Below are 27,447 nucleotides of genomic sequence, written 5' to 3'. Positions count from 1 at the left end.
TCAAGACAAAATTATTATTTCAGTTTCTGGCCTCAGCAGTGCAGACACAGAAATAGAACATTTTTCTGGTGCTGGTAAATTTAATTTCTGTGAACTCTGTCCCCATGATATGGGATACAAATAATAAATAGACACCCCCAGAGTTCCTCTCGCAGGAGCAGCATATCCTGCCTGTGCAGCCATTCGCTCTCTATTTCCACTGCTCTACTTTTTACATTACTCTGCTTCTGAGTTTCTTGGTCTGTCTGCCCAAGATCAATGACGTTCCTGCACAATTGCTGCTAGTGGCTGCTCACTAAAAATGTAGCTGGATAAGCTAATTTTCTTTCTTTCCTTCTTCATTATTCTGCAGTGAAGGTTTAAGTGTAAGATTCCTCATCTATCTCGATACCTGTAGGTAGTAAATTATAAGGCTAATGGCAAGAAAATGTGAATATTTATGACACTTCCTCATTAGCACAAAACTTGGACTTGATTTCCCATGGCTCAATTGAATTACTTAAGCCTTATTTTAAAAGGCAATTGTTTATTTATGCAATTGCCTTGTGGAACTTCTGACTAGTTTAAACTCTCATAGATGAAAATATTTGAAAGAAATACTGTTTTCCTCCTCTTCCTTTTCACGTGTAGAAAACCTGCAACAATTATGTTACCTGAGGATAAGGACTTGGTCTCTTATGTTTGATTACAAGCAATTAATTTTTATCTGTATTTTCAACAAAATTTATCCAATCAAGATTTGTATGAGAATAAATTCCCGATTTTCCACAGTTGGAATACTCTCTTTGACCTTCCTGCCACACTCCTCCAAGAGGAGACTGTAGGTGGAGGAAAATCTCTCCTTTTTCAAGCTCCAGGATTTTAGAATTTCACTAAAAAAAATTAATTAAAATCATGCAGAAAACTGAATATAACTTGAGTGGAAGACAAATTCAGCTTCATCTACTATGTAACTCATGCCTCTGTGGTCTTTTTTCTTAACCAAAATGTTTCTTCCCAATTACTTTTTTTTCTTAGAGTGTTTCTTTCCACAGAACTCACAGGTGACCTATTTGACAAATACCTATTTTTAACCATTTTAAGGGAGCTCAGTCTGTTTGTCAAACAGACCCAGGAGAGAAATCTCCAATGTATTCTTCCTGCATGGGAAAAGTAGACTACAACATTTAAAATATTGGCACTTCTTCTAATAAAACATCATTCAGCCTACAACAGGTGTCTAGGGTCATAAAAATACAGAAGTGGAAGAGATCTCTTAAGTTTTGAAGCATCTTCCTGTTTAGGTGACCATGTCATAGAACCTCATTAAGAATGTAATAAATTCCATTATGAAATTATTTTGCATTTCTCATTGCTCATATGGGAAGGCTACTTCAGAACTTCACGTCTCTGGCGGTTAAAATCTATCTGTTAATATCCAGATTAAATTTATCTAGGCCCCATGAGAACTTATTTGTCTTTTAAGCAACTTTGGGGTTTAGTTTCATTTTAAGTGTAGAGGTAATCTTTATTTTTGATCAACTAGTAACTGAGTAAAATTACAGATGGAGGGTTCTTATTGTAATTTCTGGTGTCAATATACTTCTCTGAAATATTTTGAAATGTTTTTTTATTATCTATAGAATTTAATGTTATTCTATTCCCTAGAAGAAATTTAATATTTTAATGGATTTATCATACATTCATGGTCATTCAGTCATTCTATAATAATTTTCTCCTCTCAAGATCTTCCTTTCCTTTCTTAGCTCTTGCTGACGGGCCTCTCATTTTCCAAAAAAAATTCTTGACAGAATTTCCAGTAGACTTACAACTTTAATTTGCATTGTACATTTATCATCAGGCCAAATTGTCTCAAGTCCAGACAGTTCTTTCTGAGAGATTTTTATCTTCCTCGGTATAGCAACGTCTCTCTTTGGTCATCAGCCCGTTTTTAACAATCTCTGCATCTTCTCACAGTCAACATTAGCTGAAATATTAAATAAAATTACTCTGAAAACCAGTCCACAAGAAATGCCAACAGCAGTTTGTCTTGACACCTCTATGTTCTCCCTCGACACAACCTAATGTCATTTTATTTGAATGCCTCAGAAATTACTCTGATTTCTATTATTCAGTTTAACTAATAATTTTCAAGCAGTGCTTTTATCGAAACAAATTTTAACTGCCTGCAGGTTCCTTCTGCTTCCTCCCTGGCTACAATGGCAACAGAGAGAGGCTACACAATTACCTACTGATAGACATCTAATTTCTGGATGGATGAAGTTTAGTGAGATGGAGATAATCCTATTATCTGAAATTCTTTTCTCCTGTTCAGACAGAGCAGTCAGATAATATCCTCATTGTCTATAAAAGTATATGTTCTTCTTACCTATACAATTAGACCTGTTTATGAAAGTGATTTTGACATGGAATGAGAAATAGTAAACCTGCTTAATCAGTAACATGGAAAATCCCAGCCACTGGGAGCTCAAAGAAGGAAATATTATTAAGATGGGTAACTAAAATTTAGGAAATTATAATGTGTTTTATTAAACATATTTTAAATTTACTCATATTTTTTCCATTATATCTCTTGGAAAAATATTGGGAAATGTTTGCTTTGCTTGAAACCATTACCAAAATTATTATTTTATGCATAAATTACATGTATTATTGTGTATTTCTTTTTATAATTTGGGTAACTATCAGAATGGTTTACAAGTGTCAAACAAACTGGGTTTTTATACTTTCTTTTAAGCCAAACTATTACCATTATTTTGAGATTCTTTTTGTTAAATCCATATCTTTACAAACATCTCTATTATTTAATGTAGAGAAAGGGACATCATAGCTTTCAAAAGAGAACCTAGAGGAAAATATGCACTATAGACACTAAAGAAACTCTGGAAATTAGAAAATTAAAGGCACTAAAATTACATCCAACTAAGAAGATTTTACATATTACAGCCATTTAAAAGTTTTGACAATCAATTTACTGTGAGAACCAAGATATGCATTGCCTATGCCACAAGATCTATCCATATGCATGAACCTAGTCAGTGTAAAAGGAAATTTTTTTTCACTCTGCTTAGCCCAAAAGTGCAAGAAAGCAGCAGGAAACATTTTTCCTTCAAGAGACATTGCATTGTATCTATACCACACACTTCATATCTAATGAACCCAGTTATATTATCTAAGTCAAAACCACCAGCTGTGATTCCAGAGTTTAATTTTTTCATGTATTCTTGTTTTTTGAAGGATTTGATTTTTAACATCTGAAGGAAATAATTGAATAGCAGCTGTTGAATATGATGTACACAAAATAAAATTCATCATGAGCTGAAATCCACTTTATTGAAATAAAGGCAAAACTTTGGTTTTTTTTAAAAATAGGAGTTAAATTAATTTACACTGACCTTAAGATTTGTCCAGAAAAAGAGAACATATCCAGGCACATAAACTTTGATTATGTAATCAGATTAATGTGTATTTTTAATTTGGGCATGTTCAAGTAAATTGAGGAATTATTGGTTAAGCAAATGATGGACAGAGCATAAAAAAATGCCAGAAAGAGGTGGCAGGAGACTTTACATGTGTAGATAAAGAGATGCAGAACCTACAAATTGAAAGAATTAAAGCTGGAGATATAAGAAATCTGATTTATGAAGAGCCCACAACAAATTTACATGTGTGACACTTCATGCTGCTCCAGGCACAGCTCACCCACAGATGTCTTGGCAATGCAGTGCAAGACCTTCATCCTCACCCTTCAAGAACAAGACCTATGTTCTTTATAAACAGTTAGATGTTTCTAGAAGTTGAGTATTTTGTTATCTAGGGCTCCAATATAGGTAAGTTGACTGGGCTGTACCACTCAAGCTGATGCACACACCTGGATGTGCACAATTTTTATCCATTTTCTTTTGGTGTCGTAGGGAAGTTCAGCTAAAACCACTTTTATTGAAGATGGCCACAGCTTGAAATTTTTTTATTAAACACTCTTTTATTCTTTATTTTTTTATGGTGGAAATCCCAGACAGAGCCAAATTGTGTCCCTGTGGCTATCCTGGACACAGCAGCTGACTTGAGCACATCTCCAACTGTAATATTTGCTCCTGTAGAGCTCCCACAAGAAAGCAGTATCATCTCCTGCAATCAGCAGCAGTGAGGTGTTATGTTTCTGTGGCACTTTTTTAAGCAAGTATGGAAGATGTGTTTGTAGGCAAGAGACCAGAAAGCTTTCACCGATTGAAAGCACAGCTAACTTTGTCATCACCATTTATCTGCCCTAAGGCATGAGATGTGCATTCTTTTGAAGCACTGCACAACCAGTTAGCCTGTAATAAACATATTTTCTCTATTGAGAAAGTCCAGGATTGACACTTTCTTTTAAATTTGTAATGAGAAAAAAAAACAATAGAAAATTAGCAACCTAGCCCAGACTCCTTGCTTAGATCTTATGATATGAAGCTGTTGAAATTATGGCCACAGGGTTTGGAGCTGTATCCTATGTGCTGACTATACCTAACACAGATTTTCATTCTCTTGGAACATCTGTATTAGAAGCTTTTATTGGTCATCACATGTTGATATATATATATGTAAGTTCTCTAGGAGGTTTTAGGCTATTTTTGCAAACATATGGGTGTTCTTTAGAATGTTTTTTAAAGGCCGTCTAGTCATATTTATTATGACTATTAAATACAGGGAACAAAGACTCAGTTCTGCAGAGCCTGACATGTACTAGAACAAACAAAAGGAACAGAAAACAATAGAATCGCTGATTACCTATTTAGCCTTGGGAAGGTCAGCAGCATAAAAGCAAAACAACTTTCATTCCAGAAAATGTTTCCAGCTTTATTGGCTTTGGATCATGTAGCTATAGGGGTTTTTTGCTATTGATTTTTGTCTCAGTTTAGACGGTGGACTAGGAGTCAGATGGCTAACCTGCTAGGCAAAGCTATAACTGCACTATGCACAGTCCCATTCAGCATCTTTTCCTAGAGGTAAAGCTTATTGACTATAGATCTTGTTTTCTACTCCCCTGTTCTGTAAGGCTGCTGCTGACTACCACTGGTAGACTGTCAGCTATTCCTTGGGACAAGTTCCAAATTTCAATTTCTTTTACAAGTCATTTCAATATTTCTTCCTTCAACCTGGCTCTAATGCTTATACCCCAATGTAGTCTATATGGGCTTCACAGCACCTAGGGCAATACAGCTTTTATTTTTGGCAGCTAGTAAGAACTATGGACTCTCTGCCTCCCTTTCCTTCTGCATGTCATATTAGTATAAGCTGGAGTAATTAACTCTAGCTGGCATATGTTTCCAATGTTGTTTGGTTGGCACAGTGAAGGGACTTCCTGAAAAAAAGCGAATTTTTCCATAGTGTTTTCAAGTCTGCCTGTGTAAACTTTTAATTGCCTGGAACCTGTACGTTGGAGCAAGACTCTGACCAACAGGCAAGCAGATCTCACACTGTTCTAACAGATGTAGATGAGCAGAGACTGCCAAGTGAGTGTATTTGCATCTATTGTATTAACTGAAAGCATAATTTTCAGCAGAAAAGGCTATTTACAGTTTAGATGGCTTTGGGCTTAGAAATATTTTATTACCTTTTAGAAGATTTTTTTGGAAAATGCAAGCAATCACCTCTGTAAACTTTCAGGTATGTGTCTTGGGGTGGGACAGGGCATTATCATGGAAAAAAAAGTCTTGTCCCTTTTAAATGTGCCTTCCCTCTTTTCTCTCTTTTAATTCAGCATCTGAAACTAACCAAGCCAATCTTCTGCATTCCTGCCGAGCTTCATCTGACGAGGTCAGCAGTCTTGTTCTCTGTATTTTTTTTTTGCACAACAGGGGTACTCACAATACAGTACAACACCCCCAGTAAGGGTGATACTACATGGATTCTTGAAAAGAAAAGCATGTGTGCCAATTTGGCTTGAATTCTTTGAACACGTTGCTGGATTGTTAATGCATGGGAAAAGGATGGTCACAGAATCCATCTGCATTTCACAACTGCTCCTGGTGCCACATGACACTAGAGTGATTTCTTTAGTAAGTCAGAGAGCACATTACAAAGGGTAAATGCAGTGAATTGGATTAAAAGCTGCCTTGTAACGAGGAAATGGTTTGTTCTGGAAAAGAGCGGACAATTCAGGAGGACGAATGCAGTGACAGGGCTGCTGTAGCAAAGCTCTGTATTAATAACACTGATGATGCATATTAATAATAATACTTTGCACTTCTATAGCACTTTGTTTTTTCAGACTACTTTACAAACATCTAATTAATCATTATCTAATTAAGAATTATTTTGAAAGGGGCCAGGGGGCGTGTATGACAATATTTAAAATATGCCTTTGTTTGATAATGGCACAAAATAGTAGGAGGGCAGCAGCCACAAAGGCACAGAGCATACGCATTCAAAATGTTTTGGATAGATGAGGTTTATGGTCTGATAATTGGCTTATGCAGTTCAGCATAGAGAAGCATAAAGCAATGAGAGAAGGGAGGATCAAAACTATCCACAGAGACTATAGCCTAAAATGAAGCACAATGCAAACCAAGAATAGACTTGGACATGATAATGGATAATGCAGTAAATCCCTCTCTACAGTGTTTGGCAGAAGCAGAAAAGGCCTTGGGATTTATATTGTATATATAATCAGTGTCTCTTTCTGTTAAATAGGGCAGTAACGAGACTACATTAGGAATATTTTGCATTTCTGGTCTCCTTAAGCCAAATTTCCTATTAATTTACCTGTCAACACAGCTCTTTTGAAGCCACCAGAATTACAGAGGCCATATTTTGGCCTCATATTGTTAGTGTTGATCTTACTGCTAAAGAAATTCAGGCCAAATCGAGATGTCATTTAGTTATAGATCAAGCCCATGGGCAGAGAAACAAGTCAGCATCTGCAGAAGCTGATATGAGTGCCCCATTTATCTCCTAACACAGTGGACTGGGATCCCTTTGGAGGCACTAAAGGGGCTTCATCAGCTCACATCACTGAATCAAGCAAATGCAGAATTTTCTCCCCTCTGTGTGATTGTGTTGAGGGGAAAGTGTTAGAAAGGGACATGATACATGATCATACACGGAGTCAGCAAAGTATACAACCAAGCATGACACCTGATTCACAGCTACATAAATTGATATTCAAAGTCATTGCAAACCAAATGACACTTAAGTTTGCAAGATTAGATGGCTGTCGCCCTCACTTTCATCTCCCTACACCACATTCACTGAAATCCCTCCAAATATTGCAGGAACACTTGGTATTTGGAGGAGACAGCATATCTAATGAGTGTCAGCTGAATCAACTCTACTTATTATAGGAAGGACATTGCTGATAATGAAAACGTGCAGCAAAGGCCATGCAAAATGATTAAGGGTCTGAGTGCATAAGTTATGAAGGAAGATTGGCTTATAGTAGAGAAAAAGAGCCTATCTTGGAAGTATGTATGACTCCAGAGGGATCAGATAGACATCAGAAAACTGATTCGAATAGTAATTAATTTCTTTATAATACTAAAGTTTTTGTTAAACATGTGCAAGGGAAGTGGCTTTCACAAATGCAGGTAATACTTCTCTGCAGAGGTGTTGGTGCAAAAGAAACCCATAGGAAAAACAGCAATTAAACCCAATACCCAAACATGGAAACACATGGAAAGAATGGCAGTTAAGCCCAAGCATACTCAGAAGTCCCCAATGAGATGAGTGTGGTGGCTTGGTTTGATGAAGAAAAAGGATCCAGTTTTTGAGCAAAAAATGTATGATGTGTGGGAGTTTTCCTCTTACATTCTCCAACAGTCTCACACTTATGTATGTTAATTCCCACTTCTAGTCATGTATGCAATTAAAGAATTTATAACCTGGAGAAACAGTGGTGTCAGGTGGCTCTGCCAGCAGCAGAAGCATTGTGTAGATATAATTGCAGCTACCAAGGGACACTCATATGTCTCAAACTCAGTTTTCCCTCAGCAGGTTACAATTACTCTTACCCTAGCTATTTGTACTTCTGCAGGGCACTGGTGGAAATGAAGTCTTAACGTATCAGGTTACTTGCAATAAATGGTTCCAAGCACCCCAAGTTGTATTGAAAACCTTGAGAACAAAAGATCCAAGAACTGCCAAACCTACAAGTAGGGAACAGGGGAGATGAGGGCAGTGTCCAAGTCCTCAATATTAAGTGCTTCCAGAAAGTTTGAAGAAATATGGCAGCAGTCATTAGAGAAGGCAAAAAGAACCCCTTTGAAATTATTGTTTTCAGTCTTATGTGACATAAAATTCTCATGTAAATTTCTTAAAAAAAGTCTAGTAATCAATTTGACTCTGAGAATGTGAACCTATATCAAGAAGACAATGCAACCTAACTTTCGGCCTGAGATAAAGACTGTTTGATAGGAAAAGCAAAAGCAGCACGTGCAGGCAAAGCAAAACAGGAAATTAATTCACCAGTTCCCATGGGCAGGCAGGTATTCAGCCATCCCCAGGACAGCAGGGCTCCATCACTCAAAACAGTGACTTGGGAAAACAGACACCCCTTTGAATGTCCTCCTTCCTCCCCTCAGCGTTATCTGCTGGGCACGGCGCCACATGGTCTGCGACATCCCTTGGCTCAGTTGGGGTCAGCTGTCCTGGCTGTGTCCCCTCCCAGCTTCTTGTCCACCCCCAGACTACTTCTTAGCAGGGCAGCATTAGAGAAGACCCTGATGTTGTTTAAGCACAATTCAGCAATAGCTAAAACATTTGTGTATTATTAACACAGTTTTAGTCACAAATCCAAAGCATAGCACCATAAAAGCCACTGTGAAGAAAATTAACATCCAAAACCTGTTCATACCTTCACTTTTTGTGACCCACACTTCTCTTAGCTCCTCTTCCTCATTTTCTTTACAAAGTTAGTCATTAATTTTTTCTAAAAATGAAAACATAAATAAATTTATTTCCTCAATGAAATTTTATTTAGAAAAAATACAAAATGGTAGAAAAATAAAAACAATCTAATAACTTAAGATTTTTTTACTAATATATTTTAATCTGTATATTTAATCTTTAGGAGTATTTAAAACAAAAATGAATCTTAGAATCTGAATGTTAATATAAAGCTTAAACATTTGCAAATTGCAACAAAGAAGTGAGAGACAGGAAAGAATGAAAAGTCAGCAAGTTTGAATTCTTTACATTCTTCACATTCTTCTTTCATAGCAAATGGGTAGATTAAAGGAAAATTTCATGCAAACCTTTTAGAAAAAAAAACCTGCTAATGTCAAGTAAATGAATTTGGGGCTGTCAAAGAAAATTTGATAATATGGTTTCTAGATGATTCATTTGTTAATGTGCAAAGTGTGAATAGAGTCTCTAAGATATGTGTGTGTCCACAAATTTGACATGCACCTGGCATCAAAGGACATCCTGACAGAACAACTTAAAGTTCTCATCTCAAAGAATAAAATTAAATTAAATTAAAAAATACATAGCAATTACCACACTGAGAAATTCAGAGAGAGAGAAAAAATGCATTAACTTTTATGCTAGACAAGATCTTAGAAAAATATGACAACTCATACTGTCTAGAATGCAGGCAATGTCATTTATCAAATCCAGGTAAAATGATAGTGAAGGCAAGAATTCAGACTTGCATTTAACTTTGTGTTATTTTATTAGTCTTTATTCATTTTGCATTGTTATTGGACCATATCAAAAGCAAATTTAGCATTAAAATTGATTTTTGCCCAACACACAAAAAAATAGGGGTTTGTACTGAACATTCCATGTGTGAAGTCTGATATTAAAAATTATGAACTTCCAGAGAAGAGAATTTTAATGCATTTAACTGTAAAAGTGTATTTCCTGCTATGGTAGCCATACAGTGGCATAGGCATTATAAATAATAGGCATTCAGTGTTAAAATATTAAAATGCAGACCACCTTTATGTTGGAAAGGCAGAGGTCTGATATGTTTATCTGCTTAGAATCATACAAACTTATAAAGTACTTTCACCTACCAAAAACTCCATTCTTCCCCTGTCTTTTTCCTCTTTTTTTCTCTGTATTTTCAGTAAAATCAGTCAAGTTACAGAAAATAAACAGCTTAGTTAAAAAAATATGTAGGCCATTAATCTTCAGATTCATCTAAACCTCTGTGGGCTTTCTTAAATTTCCCAGGGGAATTTTTAAAACCTTCTATTTATAAGACCTCAAATTCTAACCCTGATAATTTAAGCCAGTCAGCAAAGAAAAGGCATAAATTGTTCAATCCCCCATATCCCATCCCATCTCTCCCACTTAACTGGCCTGACAGAACTGGGGAAAGAGGGCACAGGTAGTGTCAGAAGGAAGAAACAGTGGTGTTTTAAACATTACAAAATGGAAAGCACAGTGGTGGCCCTCATAGCCAGAAGACAAGTGAAAAAGAAAAGAATGGCTGCAGATGAGGTAAACACCTTCACCCTGAAACAATGAAAACAGCCTAAGCTCCAGAGGGAAAGAAAATGTAATGTAAAGAAATGTAAAGAAATGAAAAACATCAGCAGGATGTTTGGGAGTGAGTTTTGCTGGTGCCAGGAGAAACCTTGTGCCATGTCAACTCCAGCTCAGTTTTGCTGCATCTTTTCTGTGAGGAAAGAAATGCATGCACAAAAATCAGAATTCATGTGGCCTAAATGCTACTTACTGGGGGATTGAGACCAGAGAGCCAAACTGCAACCTTGGTCATCAGTTTTGAACAGTAAGGAAAAAAGAGGTGAGATGTTACAGTTTATGATCTATTAAGGATGGCATGTATCAAATGTAGAGTAATAGACTACACCTAGTTCATAAAAAAACAATTTTCTGTCTCTGTCTTTTTATATACTAGCATGTGGTCTCTTTATTTGTCTTTCATCATTTTCTGTAAATCATTCTTCTTTTAAAGTCAAATAAAAACCCTGATATAAGAACCTCACCTTGTACTGAAGCCTTGCAGCCCAGAATTCAGCTCTGAAGAAGCGCTGGATTTATGCATTTGAGTATGGTATGTTCTAAGGGGATTTTAATTTGCCTTTGTCATGTGATCCTTTTTCACTCTTCACGCATATCTTTCATTCCTAGTAACTGCATGAGGGTAAAGAATGAGAAACTGGCTTGAGGGAGAAAAAAAAAAGTGTTTTCAGATGATATCTGAAATGAAAAGGAATCAAAATGACAGATCCAGAGGTTGTCATGGAGGCCAGTATCTTCAGAGAAGAACATTTTCATATTAGCAGCGGCCAGAATCTGCAAACAAAAAGACAAAAAATCTCCCAGTTACATTTTGGATTTTCTAGAATCAAGACTTGTTTTCATAATATTCACTGAAATACATGATTAAACTGAGATTAAGACGCTCTTTCAGAAGTTTGACTCCTGTAACTGTTTTGCATGGTTGTGTTAGTGTCCCTCTGGCTTTCCTCTGAATCCAAACAACTTAGTTCCTTTGTTTATAAAATGTTACATGTGCCAAAAGATGCACTGTTTTGTTCTAATGCGACAAGTAGCAAATGACAGTGCTCTGGGGAATTCCAAAGAAAAGGAGAACGAGCAAGAAATGCTAATGTGCTTCTACATTGCCTTTCCAGATTAGAGGATCTGCCACAGATATTTCGCCTGCTATTGCACTGTAGATAATTTTGATAGAATTATACACTTAAAGAATAATTTGAGTTGGAGAGGATGTCTGGCAATCTTCTGATCTAACCTCCAGAATAAAGCAGAGGGAAATTAAAATAGGTAGAAGAGCACTTCCACCAGCTGAGGATTGAACAGCTGGTTCAATACTCTGAGGGCAGAGATTTCACAGCATCTCTGGGTATCCTACTCTAATATTTGCCTGCACTTATGTAAATCTTTTTCTCTAAATAAAATTGTCTGCAGTTGTATCTTCCATCTTGTGCTACTTGTCCTTTTACTGCACTCCCCCAAAAGAACTCCATCTTCTCTGTTGTGGAAGACAGCAATTAGATGCCCTTTAAATTTTTCTTCCCCTGGTTAAGCATTACAGTTTAATCAGCCTCAGTTCACCTGTCATAGTCCACAGTTTCCTAACCATCCTAATCACCCTTCACTAAATACTTTCCCATTTTTCGTTGACTTTTTGAGTGGGGGCCTGAAATTATCATATTCTCCCCATGTTTTGTGTGACAAGGTGACAGAAATGTAAGAAATGTCTTCCAAATAGTGGTGCCTTTACTGGGTACCTTGACTTCTGTCTCAGGAACAGATGTATAGAAATGTAGAGCTCCTGATTTAAGAAAAAGCTAAAGCTAAAATTGTATTAAAATATGTTCTTGTTATTGAGGTGAGAGGAAGCAGCCCTCCAAAATCACAGTTTTAACTGCTCATATCAAAGACATGAATGGTGAAAAATTCTGTAATTTTTGAGCCAGGAGAATAGAACAAAACTATAATTTATGTCTTAACAGTTAAATTGAGTAAAGGAGTTAAATATTGCCTAAACTAGACTATTTATATGTAAAGAAATTAAATATTGCCTAGACAGGACTATTTATGTATCTGACCATAGGTGGCATCAACAGAATGAAAGTTAAAACAATCCAGACGCAGAGATGCAGTTTTGCAGTTCAGCATGTGAGGTACAGAATTCCACTGCATTGTAAGTGATCTACAGATATTGCCTGTTTCTAACAGAGTCCTGCACACCAGGATTGCTGCACTAAACAGAGACCTAAATGGGGTAAATAAAATACCAAATGATGCAAGCAGTCTATCAAAAATCATCCTGCTGATAAACTTCTCTGAAGGTGGAGTTTCTTTTTTATCTGAGTGTCAGTAATCTGTTCAGTAATTTCTCATCACAAAAATGTGTGAGGTCAGTGCCCCACCATTTCTTAAGGGAAAATCCTAAAACCCACTTTTTTCAACTTATATCAGTATCCATATTCTGTAGACTCTTCATTTTGGTTATTTTAACCCTAGTGATTATTTTCCAATGACTTGCAGCTAAAACACACTCCCAGTCAGAGGCTCTACACATTTGTTTTACCTCAGCAGTGTATTCCTGTGGCTTGCTATGTGTGTGCATGTGTGGGCAGAGAGGAGGGCAGGCAAAATTGAACAGTTTTAACACACCATTAGAGCATCCAAGCCTGAAGACACAGTGTTTAACGCATGGAATGGGATGGTCAAGCAAAATACTATCACTTTTATCTGGAATCTGGGAATAAAGCCAACTCAGATAAAACAGGGAAAAAAAAACCAAAAACTCAGCCCTGACTAATCTGACAGCTGTGGCAAAGCATATTGATAGCAAATGTTAAGCAGGCCAAAAAATTCAAATACTGTGCTGCAAATGGAGCACACTTGAACTGTACAATGACAGTGTATGCAGGCAGCTGGATGGAGGCAGTGTGTACATGGCTGGTAGGAAGACAGGGACAACTTCATGTTCTCTGGAGAATGAGTGCAAGTGCATTACTTCTATTCCAGTTTTGATTTGTAAATTTTACTTTATATGGGTATATGAAAGGAATTCCTAGTCTCCTTAATATGGACAACAAAACCCAAAGAGCATTCCCCTAAAAGCTAGAGGGGATGTTCCAGATTTCTCAATCAACACTTCTCCTACTACTCTTTTGCAAGACAGAGTTGTGTGATTCTGGCAGTTCTGCAGAAAAGGCACTGTATTGCTAGAAGTTCTCTGACATAGAAAGTCCTGTATTGAAACACTGAAACAATTTCAGAGCTGATGCAAGGTAAACAAATAGTATTGCTGTATTATCTTGCAATGTTATGATACCAAAATTGCCATCAAGGCAGTCAACATCAGCCTCAGTGGAAAACAAAGCTTTGTGACAGTGTGAGGCTCTAAAGGAAATCTTAGATGGGGATTTGGAGAGGAGAGCCTGGGATTCAGATGCTCTGGTCACATGTGGAATGAATAAATTTTAAAGAATAAATTAAATGGGTAATTCAGCTTCAGAGTTTAGCCTATGATAACTCTAGTATTTTGATTAATACAGCATTCTGAGGGCTCATAATAACAGAAACAGTATTCATCAGGAATAAACTGCACATTTGATTTTCTAAGGTTGAAATCCCAAAAAGCACACAGATAGGCTTTATATTATTACGTGATACAGTGAGAAACCTGATATGGGTGTCATTGGTTTACCTGTAACAGATTTTAGATATACTTGTACTTCACTGACAATATATCAGTGAATCATTTCATTCTTAGACTTGTTTTATACAGAAAGTATGCCAAAACCAGAAGACTAAAAGAATAGTGTAAATCTGTGTTTGAATTTTCCCAGATTTCTTTTCCATTAAGGGTTTCATAATGTTATTTCTTTTTCAATTCTAGTCCAGCAAGCACCTTCTTGGGACCAAAACCTTTAAACTTGGAAGTACCTTTACCTAGTAGGGGGTATGTAGGCTTTAACATGCCTATTGCAAAGAAATCAATTGATCCAGCCCAGTCATCTGACAAATTCAAATTAATTACCAGTTTGTTCTACTTTCCTGCATAGGAGCTTCCATGTCTCTCTGTAGAGAACTATTCCACTTTTTCATACTTTTCACTGTCACATAGATTTCCTGCAACCCAGCCTCGTTTCTTTTCCTCTTGAGTATTTTTCATTGTTTTCCCCAACAGGATTCACAGCTGTGCCTCTGCTTGAATCTCCTTATGAAATTTCTTACCACATTTCTCCTTTTTCTATAAAGCTTGTTCTGTATCCTCCATGTCACTGGCAGTATCAGCTTTCCCTGAACTATCATCCTAAAACTCATAGCTTTGGAGCATCCCAATACCTTCCACTTTCTGAGTGAATGCATGATCCCATCTATATTTCTCATTTAATGGGCCTTCTGCCAGTTTTAAGCTGATATGGCAATTTCCTAAGGAAAGCAGTTTAAATTAACTTTTTATAGCTACGTAAATGCTGATCTAATTTATTTTGAAATACAATTTTAAGCAGAAAAACCATGCTTGATTCTTCTTTGACACTACTGAACCTTCACCTGTTTTATGGATATATTATGACTTGGAAAAGAAATAAAAAAATACATGGTGACATTTTAGGAAACTCTGCTTTGGCCTGCAGTGGCTTTGTTCTGGAGCTGCCTGGAACTGGCTGTGTCCAATACAGGGCAGCCCCTGCTCTCTTCTCACAGACTCCAGCCTTCCAGGAGGAGAAAAATTCAACTCTAAGTGTCTGAAAGCTAACAGAATATTTGAGGGAGCAGAGGGACAACAAAAGTAACTTAAACACATCAAGATCTCACCAAGGAAGATTTTATTGTGGCTTTTCAATACATAAAGGGGAGCTAAAAGGTAAATTAGATAAACTTTTTACCAGGACCTGCTGTGATAGGAAAAGCAGCAGAGGGTAGATTTATATTAGATACAAGGAAAGAGTTTTTACAAATGAAGTTGTAGAACTCTGGAACAGATTGCCCAGAGGTAGTGATGCTGGGCAAGTCCAAGTCCAGCCCACCAGATCTGTAAAATTTCAGAGGAGGCAGTGTCACTTAACACTGTCATAGCCTTTTTGAGGTGATTGCTTTTGGCAGATCCATCTTAATGCCTGAAGTTTTATCATCACTCAACAGTTTGAACAATTCATGGCTGCATTTTCATATCCTGATGGAGTCAAAGTTCTTTCACTGGAAAAAAATCCATTCTGTGGGTACATTGGACAGATAAGGCAAACAGAAGAGGACAGTTTTAAATTTCCATCTCTGTTTTTATCTTTAAATAATTTAAATTCACCTATTATATGTCCCATTTGGTTTTAACCCTCAGAGGTAGTTTGTTCTGACACACTCATGTTCTGAGCCTGATTTTTCTTGTTTTTTAACTCCAATTGCCCACCCAAGGAAATTTAAGAAAATTTGAGTTTTCTAGAGTATCCTGACTGGCCTCTAGTTGGTAGTTCTGTTTCTGTAGGTCTTGGATGTCCTTAATGCTGTGCAGATGCCTCATTAAATCTAGGACATTGCAAAAGGCACTAGACACACATATCTGGGAACCAAGCTAAGCTTTGAGTGTCCTTTTTAGGATGATTCTTTAAATGATGCAAGTTCACTGTTGAAAGTAGAAAAGAATATTGGAAACAAAATAAATTTCAATGATGCAATAATACAGTAGTTCCCAAAACACATTTTATGTCTTGCCATGTGTAACTGCATAATACTGTGGGGGTTTGAGTATACACCACCAAGTTTAACAGATGGGTGCAATCTGCATGACCCAAGGCAGGGAACTGCAGCACAGAGGTTGACATTGAACCACCTCTATCTGCATTATCAAAGAGGTGCAGATGCACATTTTCCTAAGAGATTCCTTTTAGACTTCCTGAATGTACATTAAATGGGGCCCATGGTCCCTACTGAAAGCAACTATTGCATAGTCAACAGATTGACTATAGAGGGAGTCTAGGTGGACAATTCCTTGTCCATGTGTAATGTTAGGGTGGCAAATGTCTTTATCTAAAGTTTCTGGAAAATGTAAGCTCACCCTTTTAAGGATTTATCCAGATACAAGATCCGACAGATGATTTATTCTAAGGGAAGCACTCGCTGATCATGGTTTGTTGCTTTTGTTTGCTCTGTAATATTCCAAAATGAGCATCAAAATGAGAAAAACAGAACTTGTCTTCCAGTACTTTCATAATCTAATTGAAAGTGTTCAGGGAAGGAATATGATAAATATAGAGAAGCCAAAAACCTAGGTGAGTTCCCAAGATAAGACTGAAATACAGAAATTTGAGTCCTTGATATTAAGCTCTGAAGGATGCCAAACATACTTCCAACAGAAAGCACCAAGGGATAAGAAGTTACTCAAAATTTTATATTAAAGTTTCAAGAGGTGTCATTTCACTAGCACTGGAACATTTTTCATTGACAAGTTGGTGAGAAAAACACTGACTTATTTTTCTTTACTCTACACTACCCATGAGCATATTACACTGGGCTTTAGGAAAAATAAAGCTATATGCTTGAGACTTTTTCTCGCTATTTTATTGAAACCTACATGAAAAAAAGAAAAATCTACCAAAACCATTATATTAGAATACTTTAGAAGGTTTTAGCACAGTCATTTGAATATTGTGACAACAATGGATATTTTCTGTATACATAATATTTTTCAAAAAATACATCTGAATATTTTGTTTATCTTCAGGCAGATTAGACTTTAAGTTCATTAAAAAAGTAGACAAATGTCATATCCAAGATTATTAGTTCTGAATGCAGAAAGCATTTCCTTCTGTGCCTACGGGGTACATTGTAGAAAACACAGTTTGATTTGATGAGGAAGCTTGCCATTGCTCCTTCAACCCTTAGGACAATTTCAGCTTCTTCATTGCAGTCACTGGCACTCTAAAGCTTTTATTAAATAATTCATGGCTTATGGGTGTTTCATCAGACTTTATCAAAATAAACCTAATTCTTGCTCATTTTAGTTCTATTGTGTGTCTATAGTTGGGTGCAATGTCTTATATCTGTCCCAGAATTTTCTACCTAGCAGTATGTAAGCCTGGGTAAACACCTGGAAATGAGGAATGCACTGTTTGCAGCAATTTTATATTCAAGAACCTCACTCACCATGCAAGCAACATGTGTCAATGATTTTAATTCTCAGAATTGCTTAAGATAGAAAAAATTAATAGTGTTATACAGTGTTTGGACTATAACAGGTTATCTATCAGAAGGATTGCTAACTTAAACTTTACACCATGCTTTTTTCCTACCACGTGACTAATTTAATCATAAACCTAGTCTGATTTTCTGAATAGAAACCTAATACAGCAAAATACATAAGAACAGATTTAACTGTAAGTATGCAAATGTTTCCACAGACTTCAAGTTAAGCATATATTTAAGTGGTCTGCAGTCTCAGAGCCTAAGTAAATCTTGATTCTTGATCTAAAATTTGCTTTTCATAAACATCTGTGAGCTTCAATTCATACAATTGTTAAATAATAAAAGGTTCAGCTACAAAAGTTACCAACAAAAGGAAATCCACCAATGTTTGAGATTCACCAATATGTTTGCCAATCATTTTTTCAGTATTTGTCTATGTCTGTTCAAATGTCTGGGTTTTGACTTTTCATCTATTTCAGGAATATTTTAAGCAAGCTATGCAAAAATCTGTGCTAGTTTGGCATATTGCAGGAAGGTTGAAGGCTCTTGTTCTTTTACTTTCCTGTTTTTTTAATGCCTTCATGTAGATTGTAGAAAACTTAAATCACTTGAACTTCCTTCTAGGAGTGTCTGCTTTGCAAAGAGTTCATTCAGATATAGCTTATATTTCAGGTATGTTGTTAGCAAAGATGCTTTTATTCATTTAAATGCCACTGCATTACTAGACCTGGGGAATTTCTAGCTGTTTATATTTCTTTTAACATCCATAGCTAAAGGCTTTCCATACCAACATTACCTAATGAGCTGCTCTGTGTCTTAGTTCTCTACTGTGTCTTCACTGAAGTACAAGCACCTTCAACATTAATTGGGTGAGAAATGGCATGTATGTAGAAGCTTACATCATAATCACAAAGCTTAATTTTTTTATGTTTTTAAAATAGCTGCTTATGCCTGATTTCAGATTAAAATGCTAGCATTAAAGGATTTTAGCCTTCAATGGCAGTATAATTTAATTTAAATATTCTACCAACACATAATGAAACCATTGTAAATACTCACCAGTGATTGGACCGTGTTTCCACTTCTAGGGTCATGTCTGAGGATAAAATGTCATAAAATTACCTCTTTCCTGAAAGAAGAATGAAAGGCAGAACCTTTAACCTTTTGTTAGCCAAATTAACAAATATGAAACATTTATTAGAGAACATGAAAAATCTTCCTTTTGGAAATATACAAACTGGCATAAATAACATATCTAATTCTCTTCATGTTTGATTGGAGAGCCAATAAACCAAGAAGATCTGCACAAAGCATTCCAAGCTATTATATGAATAAGTTAACCCCAGTACTGCCTACTCCTAACAATTAACCTGAGATATGATAATATAAATTTGCTGCCTTTTTCTCTTGATTTACAATGCAAATTTTTACAATACAACAATACTGTTAATAAAATTAACAAATATTAAATACTCCAGAAGGCTATCACAGGGATTGTCATATACACAGAAACCCACAAGCCTTTAGAAATGTCCCTCATATGAAAAGTGATCATTCTAGTTCTGTTATTCAGAAAGGCCAAATACGAGGGACTTATTTATTTTTCTTAAAACATACATTGATTTATTTACTTCTATCATGACTTTTCTCACTCCTGTTTTCTGACTGCTCTATTTGATTTTTTCACTAATATGACCAGGAGATTGCAGTACCCAAGATGAGGGAGATCATGAGTTATACTATGCCATGAAATTCTAGTCAGGATTGCTGTATATCCTAGTCCTCACCATAGCACTAAATGTGATATTTGACTTTGGCTACCCCTCCTCTCAACAGGAGGTCCCTCCACATTGTCTGCAGGAGCTTGCTAGCAGAGATTTCCCCTCCTGCTCTCATTTCAGCAGTTTCATCCATTTTCTACTCTTTTGTCCCCCTTAGCTTCAGTGAACAGTGAAGAAGGGTAGAGAAAAAAGCCAGCTGCAGCATTCAGATGTAGCTGTCCCAGCCCTGCCATGGCCATGGTGCTTGTCCAACCCACCCACCTGACCCTGGGTTTGTCCCAGAACTCCCTGCAGCATCCCAGCTCCAGTGACCAGAGGAAGTGCAAAAAACTGTGTTGAGCAGGGAGAGGAGGAAAAATGAATCTGGCTTTGAAATAGGAAGCAGTGAGAAGTGTTGGGAGAGCACAAAGGGGATTTTGTGACGGAAGGCTGATGAGTACATGGGGAAACCACAGTAACTTGTTCTAGGACTGGATGTGAATCACAGAGCTACAGAAATGACAGCAGGTTTATTTGTCTGGGGAATTAATTTTTAACTCATAATTACTTCAAAATATTCTATTTTTTCATTTTGATTTGAAATTTAATTTACATTTGTAATACCTAAACAAACACTCCTGAACATTGAATTCTTCATTTCTCTCCAATGAAATAATTGCATCACACTCAAGTGTTATCATTTTACACAGTTCATCTCTTCACTAGCTCATTAATAACCGGTATATCAAACAATGCAGACATGGTGTGTTTCTATATTCACAGATAGAGGTGCAGTTTAACTCATCAAATGTTTTGCCCCTCTAAAAGTGGAATATGCAGTCCAAACTAGTTACCGAGGCTCCCTTGAGAGAGTGGATCTCCATGAAGCACTTCCATAAGGTGAGTCATCTCATCTAGGATAAGATGATTTGCCCCTTGTTTTCTGTCGCTCAAGCAGTTTCTGGCACGTAAGTGCCATTCACCTCTAATGTATTAGGGCTACTTCATTTCCTTGAAAGCCTTCTTCAAGGGGTTTCATAAATGGCTTGTTGAAATTCCAAATTAGTTATAATAACTGCCTTCTTCTGCCTACAATTCTGTTCAATTACTTTTCAGAGATGCATGATTTTCTTTTATGGCAGCCATATTTCTTCAGCTTTACTTTTTTATACCAATCAAGGGGTTTTGTAAACAAAATAAATCTTCATTTATCATTTTAATACTGAAGCAAAACTGAAAGCTACAATTTCTAACACTTTTTTAAAAGGTGCTTATACTTCCTCCATCAAACTCCTCAGCTGGTGTTGATTAATTTAATGAGGGATTATGTCTATTTTGACAGCATTTTCTTTAAATTCCTTGAGCGTGTCATCCAGTCTTGACATTTTGTCACCATCCAGCACCTTTCCAGAACTTTAACCACTGCTACCACTTCCTTTTATTGACTCCAAAAGTTATTTTAGGAAACATATTTTTCTATCATACTTGGTGAGAAAGACAGTTTGAAAGAAATGTAATTATTTCTTGACACCACTACCATCTCTAAGCACATTAATTTACAATAGTGGAGTGCAGGTTGAGAAGGAGGAGGAAAGGAAGCAGGAATCCAGATCCATTCCTCTTGGGTACTTGAAGATACACTGGAACTGCAGTGCCAGCAGGTCGAGGGAGGTGACCCTGCCCCTATACTCAGCCCTAACGAGGCCTCACTGGGAGTGCTGTGTCCTGTTCTGAGCTCCTCAGTAGGAGGAGCAAGTCCAGCAATAGCCACAAAGATGAGTAAGGGACTGGAATACCTCCCTTACAAGGAAAGGCTGAGAGCTGGATCCAGTCAGCCTCATAAGAGAGGGGGAATTAATCAATACAAATTCATCAACTGAGAGGGGAAGACATCAATATATACAAATACCTGAAACAAGGGTAGCAAGTAGACTCTTCTTAGTGGTGCCAAGCATTAGGACACAGCAGTTGAAAAGCATAACAATTATTTTGTGGGTTTGTTGCTGTTTTTTCAGTTCAAAGTGAGTGGAATGACATGCAGTCTCTGCAGCTGACCAGAACATGGTTTGTGTGGCCTGTGATGCAGCACAAGTACTTGCATAGAATCATGGAGTCACAGAATTTTTCAGGTTAGAAGGGACCTTAAAGATTGTCTTGTCCCAACCCCCTGCCATGGGCAGGGACACCTTCCAGGTTGCTCTGAGCCCCATCCAACCTGGCCTTGAACACTTCCAGGGATGGGGCAGCCACAGCTCCTCACCCTGACAGCAAAGAATTTCTTCTAATATCTAATCTAAGTCTAAACTCTGTCAGTTTAAACCCATTCTCCCTTACCCTGTCATGACATGCCTTTATCAAAAGTTCCTCTCTGGCTTATCTGTAGGACCTTTTTAGGTACTGTTCTAATAATTAGGTTCTATTAGGTTTCCAATTTGGGTTGTTTTCATATGCAAAGGTTGTGGGGACAGGGTTGAGAGGTTCTGTATTGTGTAGAGTGCCAAAACTGGATGTTCAAAGCATCAAAATAGATTTTTTTTTTTTTATGAAGGGTCACAGTGTACCAGGATCTGGCAAAAAAGGGCAGCCAAACAGTCAACTTAATGGTCTAATTTCAGAATAAAAAATCTTGTTTGAGATAAATAAATAAATAAAAAAAACCCCCTACGTTTTCTTTGGTTTTTTTAATACATGTTGAGGGGGATTATGGTTTTTTTTCTTCATGTCATTACCACACATCATGAGTTTAATTCAAGACAATTAAGTAGAATCTCCCATGTTGTCATTTATTGTCATTTTCCCCACTGTATTCCCAATTCACGTTTCTACTGTTGCTATGTCATTCTTTGTTGTATTTTTCTCTCTCATTTTACCAGCAGAACAATCTTGGATTAAAAAAGGGGGAGGAGTTATACTTCCAAATGGAAATTAACAGTTCAGTGGAATGTCTCCAGTTCAGGATTTATGAGTAACAAGACCAAGTATTCATTTAGTGTTTTCATGGATAAAAGTAAAATAAAGCAAAGTGATTTCCCTTACATTTTTTCTAACAAGTGCTCAATTAACCCCATTGATTTACAGATAAATGTCCAAAAGAAACATCTCTTGTTTTATTCAAGAGTTAAACTGTCAGTCTAAAATACAATCTCTCCACAGTCAGACTAAATTAAAAGATACTACAGCAATCCCAGGAATTTAAGTAGATTTGGAGTGAAAAGAAAATACAGCATAAGTTAAGTTTCACAAAGCTTCATCAGCTCTTAGGGTTTTTTCTTTCTACTTCCTCTCGTTTTTTTAATCCTTACAATAAAGGAGATTCTCTAACTATAGAAAGAGATTTATCAGAAATGACAAAACTCTGAAAGTTGATCATAATTTCTGACAATTCTCTCCCATTCCTTCCTCTTAGACCTCTTAGCATAAAATTTCCAGACAAGTTTTTTAATGACGTAGCAGATGCTGGTTGTGCACTCCAGGTAGTGTCACAATTCAGACCCACCAAGTACTGATAGCTTTCCACCAAGAGCTATGACATTCCTTGGGTGACTTGCTGTGATTTGCAGCCTACCATTGATGTATGTGTTTTTAAAATAATGCTTCATAAATACATGAAGCATCTGATAGCTGAACCATTCCCCGTGGATGCATTATGGAAAATACTTCATGTTTAAATTATTGTGAAATATTGTCCTTTCTTATCTCTCAGATACATTATCCCCACAAATACTATAAATGCTGTAGCAAAAGGTTTATCTGTTCTAATTAGCATGTATGGAGGAATGAAAACCTGCATAATTGCATTTTGTTCCTCCTGAGCATTTAATCACTATGTGTCCACTGGAAAGAAAAAAAAATCTTTAGCCTGGAAATTATCAGAATGGTAATCAATTAACATTTTTAAAGATTAAAAATAGGGTTGGGAAGAGCTGATTAGCTAAGGCAATGTTTAGTAGGATACAGAATGCTGTACCTGCAGTTTTTGGATTCAAACCCAGTTTGTGGTTTCCGAAAAGTTTATCAGAACCACAGCTTTCAAGACCAAAAAAATACCTTTTGATCAAATATCCTGACATACATGAAAAATACCTCTTTATCCCTTCATTATGAATACCTTTGTTTGGTCCAATTGTATGCCTCAAAAATGTACAAAAACATTCAATGGATCACAAAACCCATCCTTGATAAAACTGTACTTCATTCAAGAAAAGCTACAACCTTTTAATTTTTCCTTTTTTTTAGAAGCCACTGGACTCATAATATCAGGAATTCTCTTTACATTGATAGACTTGTGCTGTACAGTCCATGAAGTAGGCCAGCTGCTTTTTCACCTCATTTTTCTGGGTCTGTTCTATGTTATAGTTTTTCATCATTCTCTTAAAAACAGATACACAACTGCTGCATGTGGTGCTCTTTCTAGCTCAAATCTACCTCACCTCTCCCAATAAGTGTTTCACTATTTATGCTCAAAGGGTCAGTCATACTACTCTTTTTGACAACAGAATGCTGTTCAGTGCTTGTGTTGACTGCTTGACATCCCTGTTCTCTTTACAGGATCACTTTTTGTCCTGACATGAGTCATTCATGGTCAATACCCTAAGAATGAGGTCTAAGTTATCTAATAAGTCATCCAAGAACATGATAGCTATGAAGTACAACTTATTTCATTGAAGTACAACTGAGCTTCAATCCATAGGCAATTAAAATCACCAGAGGTCTCCCTGGCTGGCTTGGAAGGCCCTGGGTAGTGAACTTTTTTCACCCACCCATGCTCAGAAATGCTCGCTCATTGGAGATGAACGTGGCACCCACCTGTCTCACAACTAATTTAGCTAAGTGGTGAAAGAAAGCATTCTTCTTGAGTTTAGAAACAGATACAAGCATTCATTGCTCCAATACAGCATTTTCACAGCAATGTGCAATGATTTGCCTATTTCTACTACATCATTTTGCCTAAATAGCTGTTCACCATACCATAATTTTGCATTTGATTATCTCCCATCTTAAATACAAAATAAACATAGGACTTGATAATAAATCACATTTCTACAGTATTGCTGATTGATATGATATAGACCTATATTTATCACTTGTGTTGCACACGCAAAGCTGCAGGGTCTAGAATTGGGGCCCTTCTGTGCTGGATGCCTGACACATTTAATAAAAAAATGTAATTCCCTGCCCCAGAGAGACTACTTTCTAAACATAGAGTTCGATAGAACAGGTGGAAAAAAAACAAAAGTAGACAAGGCAATAGTGAAACATTCATTTTTCATCTTGCAAAATTGGAACTGTTATACTACACAGCAATTTAAATCTATTTTCCCATGTACGAAAAAGCAATCTTTTTTTCTAGTTTCAATAACTATCTCTTTTCCTGTTAGATAAAAATGTTTATATCTATCTTATTTCATTGGATTTAATAATTTCTAAATCACTTACACTGAAATATAAAAAGGTGTTGAGCTTCTCTGTTTAAATATGAAACACAGTAATAATCACTCTTTGGTGCTATTCTAATTAGCTAGATCTCCCCACGGAGGATACCAAATGCATACTAACTCAGGACAATTAGGAAGATGCTAATAAATGCAACATCATGGTTCCTTGCAGAATGCAAAACCAGCACCAACATGTAACCAAACAGTTTACAAAGCAAATTACCTTATTTCAGAAGCTAGAACTTAAAGCTCTCATTGGGATGATTTCAGGAGACAAGGGCTCATAATGCTTATCAGTCAGTATTCAAAGAGTTACTTTTTTATCTGTTCTGTTAATATTAGACTGCAGAGGAAAAAAAAAAGTTACCAATATTAAAAAAGAGACAAAGTTGTTGAATGAGGAATTTTGTAAGTGCTGAGACTAATTCATATCTAGCAAAACACATCAAAATTCCTCAAAATGCCATGGCATTGAAATACTGTCTGTAAATGTTTGTAATGTATCTGACACAGAGTATAAGACAAACTGCTAAAAATCTGGAAATGAGAAAGAAAAACACATCAGTTGATGGGAGAGTAGGCAGTTTCATTTTTTTTCACTTGGTTTTTGCTGAAATCAGCTTTGCTTCAAACAAGTTGCAATGTTGAGGACAGCCCAAGGAGGACGACAGTGGTGACATCCTGTCCTGAGGTAGCTTAATTGTCCCTTCTGCACCTGCTTTGACACACTGTACACAGCTCAACAGGGCAATCCTGAAACATTCCCTAACCTCTACAAATATTTAAGCATCCATCACGCAGCCCACAGTAGAAATGGTCTTTCAGGCTTCAATATTACTTGGATCAGACCATAAGAAATAATTCAATTAAACCTATTTTTAAAATTGTGATAAACTATTCCATTTGTGTGTTATTCCAAAGCAGCCCTATCCTATCAAAAGATGCCCTCTAAACGCAGCATGAATCCTTTTTTAACTTGTCATATCCAAAGAGCAAGGACAACAATTCTGCTGGATTTCAAAATTAAGCCTTTGGGACCAAACACTGCTGTCTTTCTCCATGAGAAGTCCCCATGGCTTTCAGTCCATCAACATGTCCAATACCCAAGACAAGCAATTAAAAACACGAAACAGTTTAAAACTAAGGCACAAGTTATAAAAATGCAGTATACCTTTGAGAACCAGGCAAAATATTTGTTATTGTAACTTTCCCATCTTGCCAAAATATTTGTTATCTCAGAGGCAGCACTTTTCAGATCCACACTCAATGGCATCCATAAGTTAGTCCCACTGGTGTCAAGCTGGCAATAACAAGTGCAGTAGTACTCTGGGAATCCAGAATAGGACTACAATAAACATGTAGCCCCAGAACACCAAAAAAAAAACCAAGAAGAGCTTCAGGTGGTGCTAAGAAATATGTATTTATGTTACAAATATAAAGTTTGATTCCATTGTCTTCCTTCAGGTTAAAAAAAAAAAAAAAATCCTCTGAGATTTTTCATGCAATATGAAACATTTCTTAATCAGAATGGTATTCTTAACTGCAAAAATAATGTAATCCTTTTTTTTTGTTGTTATTGTCGTATAAATAATAGAGTTCTTGATTTGCTAATTCTTTCTGACACTAAGCAGTTGCCTACCAAATAATTACATTTTTTTCAGTCAGAGTGTGTGCTGGTTTTGCATTGGTTGGCATTTAGTGTGGATGGAGGAACCCCCAAGGAGGTGAACTTTCTGGGAGAGGCTGCTAGGAGCCTCCTCTGTGCCTGGTAAGGACCAGTGGCTGGCTGGCTCTGGGAACTGACAACCTGTTAAACCATTTAGAAGCTAGATTTGCCTCTGTGAAATCCACATTTTAAAGATGAGCAAGCCTGGGAAATCTCTTTCTTGCTTCCAGCCTTGAAAGGTAACTGGGCTCTGGTCAGGCTGGCCCCACTCCACTGCGGCCTGCGTGGCCTGAGCCGGGCCCCAGCAGTGGCTGGGCAGGGGACAGGAGGCTGTGGGGCCCCGGCTGAAGCTGGGCCAGTTCACAGTGAAGCTGGGCCAGTTCACAGTGAAGCTGGGCCAGTTCACAGCTGCTGACATCTCGCTGACACCAAGCCCTGTCCCCTCTGCCGGCGCGTGCCGAGCCGGGGTCCATTGGGCTCCAGGAGTGGCTCTGGGCCGGGCCAGGCCCTCTCTGCCATGGCTCCCTCCCCAGTGGCTGCCGGGCCAGAGGGGCGCAGTGCGGTCTGAAATCCATCAGTGTGACTGCTGCGGCCACTGCAGAAAACCATCACCACTGTCTGCAGGCCTGGGAGAAATATTAACCCTTTCACTGCACAGATGAGACCTGCAGACCTCAACCCTCCCCTCGGGTGAGAGAAAAGGCTAGAGTGAGGACACGTAGAAGACTACATGAAGACACTAAGGTCAGTAAAGAAAGAGTCAAATCCCAGATGGAAGGAGAATGAGGAGATGAGTATTAGGCTGAAAATTCTTTTGGTAAGTCTGTGAAGATGAACTATCATACACTGCAATATCCCCTTTAATTCATGAGGAAGGATGGGGTGATGGAATGTTCAAGCTGTAGATGTGAGCAGAGGCATCCATGATGAAGCAAAGCAGATGTTGAAGGAATTGTGATCCCATAAGAAGCTT

The 27,447-nt window shown here is 37.2% G+C and overlaps 1 long non-coding RNA gene across 1 annotated transcript; it reads right to left on the bottom strand.

Annotated features, from left to right (window-relative positions):
* Positions 1–344: 344 nt before the first annotated feature.
* Positions 345–27,447, bottom strand: LOC147654589 (uncharacterized). The gene is made up of 6 exons (XR_015282706.1): positions 25,980–27,447; positions 25,032–25,151; positions 18,673–18,742; positions 10,935–11,244; positions 8,831–8,905; positions 345–1,966 (listed from the first exon to the last, which is right to left on the bottom strand). It is a non-coding gene; the product is annotated as an uncharacterized LOC147654589 (long non-coding RNA).

Source organism: Cyanistes caeruleus, chromosome 2, assembly GCF_971803275.1.
Source record: "Cyanistes caeruleus chromosome 2, bCyaCae1.hap1.1, whole genome shotgun sequence".
NCBI classification, from domain to species: Eukaryota; Metazoa; Chordata; class Aves; order Passeriformes; family Paridae; genus Cyanistes; species Cyanistes caeruleus.
Note: the sequence above shows the minus strand (reverse complement) of the source record. Positions and strands in the feature narration are given on the sequence as shown.